Below are 6,000 nucleotides of genomic sequence, written 5' to 3'. Positions count from 1 at the left end.
AGGTGAGGCAGTTTGTCCAAGGCAACCCAATGGGTCATTAACAGGACTCAGGCCAGAAGGGGACAGCACGAGCTACCCCTTGGGGGGGCAGGAATTAAGTAGCTAAATGAGCTTGCCATCCCAAATCTGCCTGAGGCTGGGATCCACATCAGCCTTGGACAAAAACGCCTGTTCAGGAGTGACGCAGGTTCTCCTGCCATACCTTCTTGTCCTCGTAGCCACGTAGAAACCAGATTTTGGCTCTAACCAAGCTGCATGAACAGCCCGCCTCATTGTCCCCATCAATGTCTGCAGAGTCCCTTTTGCTGGTCACCAGATGCAGCTTGGATTTCTTCTGCTTCACTTTGTGCAAAGGGAGTAGGGAGTCTCTCTTCCTGGTTTGTCTGTTCTAAGAGCAGAACAGGGTGTCCCATGGAGGCAAAGGACCTATTCCTTGAGGACTAGCCTGGTTTGTGTGTTCAAATAAAAACACACAAACAATGTTGTCTTATTCTGGGCTCATCCAGGCAAAAGCCAGTGTGGACACTCCTGCTTGGGGGCTGGCATCTCAAGTTCAAGGGATTCTCTCGGGCATCCAGCAAAAGTGTCGCTTCCTTGACATGTGGCCCGTCAGCTCTTTCTCTGCACGCGGAGCCTGAGGAAACAGCAGGCACTGGATGAGGAGGGCTTGGGCTGGATTCACATGGCCATTAGACAGATATCATTGAGTGTCCTCCGTGGGCCGGCACTGCCGGAGGGTCTGGGATGTGTCAGCGGTACAGCAAACAATACCTTGCCCTGCGGAGTCATATTCTAGCACAGAATTTAGTAAAAACAACAAATAACTAAATTCTGTGGTGTGGCCAAGGTAATCTGTGACATAGGAGAGGGTAAAGCAGAGCAACGTAAGGGGGGCAGGAGTGAGGGGCATGAAGGTGAGGTGTGGAATTAAAACGGGAGGTGAGGGAGGGCTTCATCGGGAAGGTGAGATTCAAGCAGGGACTCGAAGGAAGTAAGGGAGGCTCCCTGTGGATGTCTGGGGAGGAACCTGCCAGGCAGTGGAGACAGCCGGTGCAAAGGCCCTGGGGAAGGAGAATGCTGATGTGTTCCAGGAATGGTGAGGAGGCGACAGTGGCTGAGCAGAGGGGAGTGGGGGAGATGTGGGAGAGGAGACCGGAGGTGCAGGGACAGAGCCTGCCGCCACTTGAGCTGTGGGGAGTGAGGACCAGGCTGAAGGGTGTCCGTCAACCTGATAAGCAACCAATGTGGTAACTTACGTTTGTAAAGGGTGTCTCAGGCTGCTGCGTAGAGAACAGACTGCAGGGGGCGGGTGGGGAGGGGCTGTTGCAGTAACCAGCTAGGTGAGAAGCGATGGGGGCTCAGACCCAATTTGCTGGAGGGGGATGGTGAGCAGCCTTCAGAGGTGGGAAGATATTTTATTTTCATTTATTTAGTTTTATAGATTTTATGTATTTATTTGAGAGGAGAGAGAGCATAAGAAGAGGGAGGTGCAGAGGAAGAGGGAGAGGGAGAAGCAGACTCCCCGCTAAGCAGGGAGCCCAATCTGGGACTCGATCCCAGGACCCCAATATCACGACCTGAGCCGAAGGCAGATGCTTAACTGACTGAACCACCCAGGTGCCCCAAAGAGTTGGGAACATATTTTAAAAGTAGAGCCAATAGGATCTGCTGATGGGTTAGATGTCGGGTGTGGGAGGAAGAGCTGATGCCAAGCTTCTGAGCAACTGGTTGGGTGGATATGAGGCAGATCTTTCGGACCAGCTTTGCCACTTACTGGCCAGGGTACCTTGGGCAAGTGACTTACTTAGCATCTCTGTGTCTCAGTTTCCTCCACGGTGAATTCAAAAGAATGATAGTCCCAAGTTCCTCAGATGACTATGACACCTGATCTGGTACACAGTCAGTGCTCAATAAATGCCAGCTCTCGTTATGATTATTGTTGCTGCTACCTGGGGTGGGCTCTAGACCAGGGGTCCACAAACCGCAGCCTGAGGGGTTGCTTTCATCAAGGAAGGACCCCTGGAACACAGATGGCCACCCCGTTCGTGTACAGATTGTGTGTGGCTGTTTTCCCACTGCTGGTCCAGTTGGGTCTTTGCAATAGACGCTGCGTGATTGCAAAACCGAAAATGTTTACAACCGCAGACAGGAAGTCTGTGGACCTTTGCTGTAGACCGAATCGACTCATTGTCAGAGCCCGATTCAGGAAAGATTTCTCACGCTCTCTGAGCTGCTGGGACGGGGGTGGAGTGCCATGCATGACTTTTGTCCCTATCCCCGCCACACTGAGGCCATCCTCTGCCCCGCCCTGCCCTGCCCAGGCCTGTGCCTCACCTCTGGAGAGATGCCAAGGCCACACAGCCCTCTTTCCTGAGCATGGTGCTGCAGAATCATAGGCTGAGTGGGGAGATGAGTAGCTGATGGTGTCCGTGGCCCTGGGGGCTGATCTGGATCTGCCAACAGCTGAGACCACGGAACCACCTGGTCCTGCCTCCCTCTCACCCTCCCCAGCTCTGCAGGGTCTTTCCAGGCAAAGCTTGCCCATCACCTATGACCTGGGGAGAAGGCAGACCAGCTGGGGAGGCAGCCAGCCAGGCCGGGATGTGGCCATGCCTCTCACGGGCCGTGCACGACTTGGGCGAAGTCACCCAGCCTCTCGGAGCCTGGGCTCTCACTTGTAAAACAGGGACATCTTCTATGTTTGTCCCAGGGTGGAAACTCATTTCCTCAGGAACCTTGGCTGTCTTATCTACATCCTAATATCAGGACCTCATCGCAGCGCCTGGCATGTGACAGATGCTCAGAAAATGTTTGTTGAGTGAATAAAGGAGCGCAGAGCCTGCGTGGGGTGGATGCCGGGTCACCGAGGCTGTTTTGTGATCATAATGTTGCTACGAGATTGTAGGATTCTCTGCAGCACTGTGTCAGGGGCAGCTGTGATTCCGGGGCCTGGGTGGGGTTTTAGGGTCTGCCTGCGGAAGGAGAGAGACCATGGAGTTGCGGAGGCCGCCAACAGGTTTGGATTCCCTGGGGAGGCGGACGAGGGAGTGAAGGCCGTGGGCAGCTCTGACACACACATGCAGAGACAGGTGATAGATGAAAAGACAGACAGAAAGATAGATTGACAGATAAATAAATACAGGATAGAAGGAAAGGCAGACAGGCAGGTTGCCAGGCAGGCAGATAAATAGGTAGATAAGTGGCGGCTCGTGTCCTCTGCACCCAGCCCTCCTCCTCCCTCTGCTGTCACATACTCCTATTGAGATAGCCAGCCCCATGCTGACTCAGAGCCTGAGGCCCAGGGCCTCAGGGGACATTCTGGGGATGGCAGTGTCCTACCAGCCCAGCTGCCTTTCCAGGCAGATGTCAGGACAAAGGGAGGGCCGGCGGCCGGCGTGAGGCCAGAGAGAGCCTGGCTACAGGTGGGAGTCTTGGGCGTGAGCCTCAGCCCTGCACTCCCTGACCGTGTGACCTGGACCAGTGTCATCTTCTGCCCCAGAGCCCGAGGTCAGGCTGAGAGGCATTGGCAGTGTCTCTGAGAGGTGCCCGCCACCAGGAGTGGGGTGACGGCTCACAGGTCCCCACCTGCCGCCCAGCTTGGGGAGCCACACAGTGCTGAGGCGGGGGGTGTCAGCATAGGCTCACCTGCACATGGGTCCGCAAGCCTGTGCAGAGCGGGAGCTCAGCCACGCAAGTGAGGGGTGGGGTGCACGTCATGGGCGTTGCCGTCTCAGCTGGACTGCCTCCCTTGAGGGGGGTGCGCATGCAGGGGCTCCCTGTTCCCTGCCTTCACAGCTACGCTGGCTGGGCCACGGGACCAGGAGCCCCATCCCTGTCCCTGAATCTCACAATTTCCCTGCCAAATCATCTTAACGTCGAGAGGCCAACTTGGCTATCTACTTTGCCGAACCCAGTGCAACATGAAAACATCGGGCTCCATGTTCAAACATCATTAATTTCAAGGTGGTGGAGCCCTGCGTGCCCACCCAGTGTGGGCAAGTCTGCAAAACTCGTGGCCTCCTGACTCCGGTGGTGGGGGAGGGGCTGGTGAAGGACAGTGGCTCCTGAGCTGCTCAGTCCTCAGTCTGTACCGCGGTTCCCCCACTTCTTAGTGTTGTGACTCTGGACAGGTCGCTTGGTCCCTCTGGGCCTCAATTTCCTTATGTTAACATGGGCGTAAGGCTAGCATCAGTGCCCGTGCTGCATGAGTCAGGGAAATGGGTGGGTACAACTCCAGGCTGGGCACTGTGCCTGGTAAATACCAGCTCTCGTCATCGTCCTACAGAACAAGTTACGGAGCTAGTAGGTAACCACGTCCAGAGCTGGGCCAGGTCGGTGGTCACCAGCCCCACCACAGCCAGGGGTTGGAGAACCACAGCTGGCCTTTCCCAGGCCCTGGGGCCCAAGGGCCAGCAGGAGTTTGCTTTTTTCCCTTAGAAGATCTCATGCATGTCTCTTGTGGAGCAAATATGTCACGTGCTTCCACTGGCTAGGAGTCCCGGCTTCCTCCCCTCCTTGAGTCTCCCTGTTCCTGCTCCTGACGTCCTCCTTTGTGCTTTCCCCCATTAAGATGCCCTTGATGTTTACTTGTACCAATCTCACCTGAGTCCCCAGAGACAGGGTCTAGTCTCCAGATCAGGGCCTTGAGCTGCTGTGGGCCCTGAACCCTCTCCTTAGACACATTTCTTCCCTCCCTCGGGTTGGCAGAGGAAGGTAGTTAAGAGAAAATGACCCTTGACCTCATGCTTATCATGGTCCTGGTTTTTAATTTTAACTTAATGGTCCCTTCTGGAAGTCAGGGATGCTCCAGGGATGATAAGGCATCATCTTCTGGGCATCCCAAACCACTTCGTGGCCAGACCTCCTGTTCCCCTGTCTGGACTGAAGTAAGCTTTGAGGGGGTTAGCCTTCCAAGGATGCCGGGGTCCAGACCAGAGGTCTGGGTGACACCCTGGCTGGTGATGGGGTTTATGAAGGTCCAAGCTCTTGGGGGTGTTTCAAACAGATGCTGTGGGTGATATGGTCAGCGTGCAAATCTTCTATATTCTCATGGGCTTAAAGAAACATTTCCCCTCAAGTTATGAGGCTTTAAACTCTCTGAGTCAGGAGCTTGAGGAAGACCCAGGCAGGTCAGTCCTGGGCAGCTCGAGAAGCCTTTGGGTTGCTGCTGACCTTTCTTTGGTACCATTGAAACCCAGTCAGAGAAACAGCTTTCCAGAACATCTCTGCTCTTTTGTTCTCCTGCAGCAGAGCTGACCGCAGCCTTCCTCCCTGAAAAAGCCCTGTCTGCATCAGCAAGGGGACGGTGGAGGAGAGTTAATATTGGTCAAGCTTCTACAGAGCCTGTTCTAGAAACTCTCACCCCAGGGTAATGGCAAGGAGTCAAGTCTGGAACTCAGGTTTGAATGCTGGCTCTGCTCTGACTAGCTGTGTTCCCTTAAGCAAGTCACTTAATCTCTCTGTATGTACTTCAAAAAGCTGTTGTGGGTATTAAATAAAGCATATATATATATATATATATATATACACACACACACACATACACACACACAGTATATGTATATGTATGTGTGTGTATACACACACACACACACACACACACACACACACACACACACAGTATCCAGAACTGGGTCTGGCATATTGTGAGAGCATGTAAGTATTAGCTGCTACGTGTTCTCTTTTGGACTTTCCCCAAAGCTGCTAAAGTGGGTCCCGTTAGGACCCCCATTTTATAGATGAAGAGAATAAGCCTCCAAAAAGGGAATGACTTTCCCCAGGCCATACAGCTAGGAGGGGGCAAGGGGTGGTATATGCCTGGCCTGCTTCCTGCCCGGCCCGGGGGCCTTCTGGGCAGCCCATACAGGCAGGTGGGCTCTGCCCAAGCAAGTACGGAAGGAAGGAGGAAGCAAAAGCTGTTCTGAACCACCCCCTCCAAGTAGGTCCCCAAAGTCCTTGTCAGAGTCAGTCTAGTGGCACTTTCCAAACTCATGCTGACAG

This window comes from Martes martes, assembly GCF_963455335.1.
Source record: "Martes martes genome assembly, chromosome: 4".
NCBI classification, from domain to species: Eukaryota; Metazoa; Chordata; class Mammalia; order Carnivora; family Mustelidae; genus Martes; species Martes martes.
The sequence above is the reverse complement of the archived record's forward strand: the minus strand, read 5'-3'. Positions refer to the sequence as shown.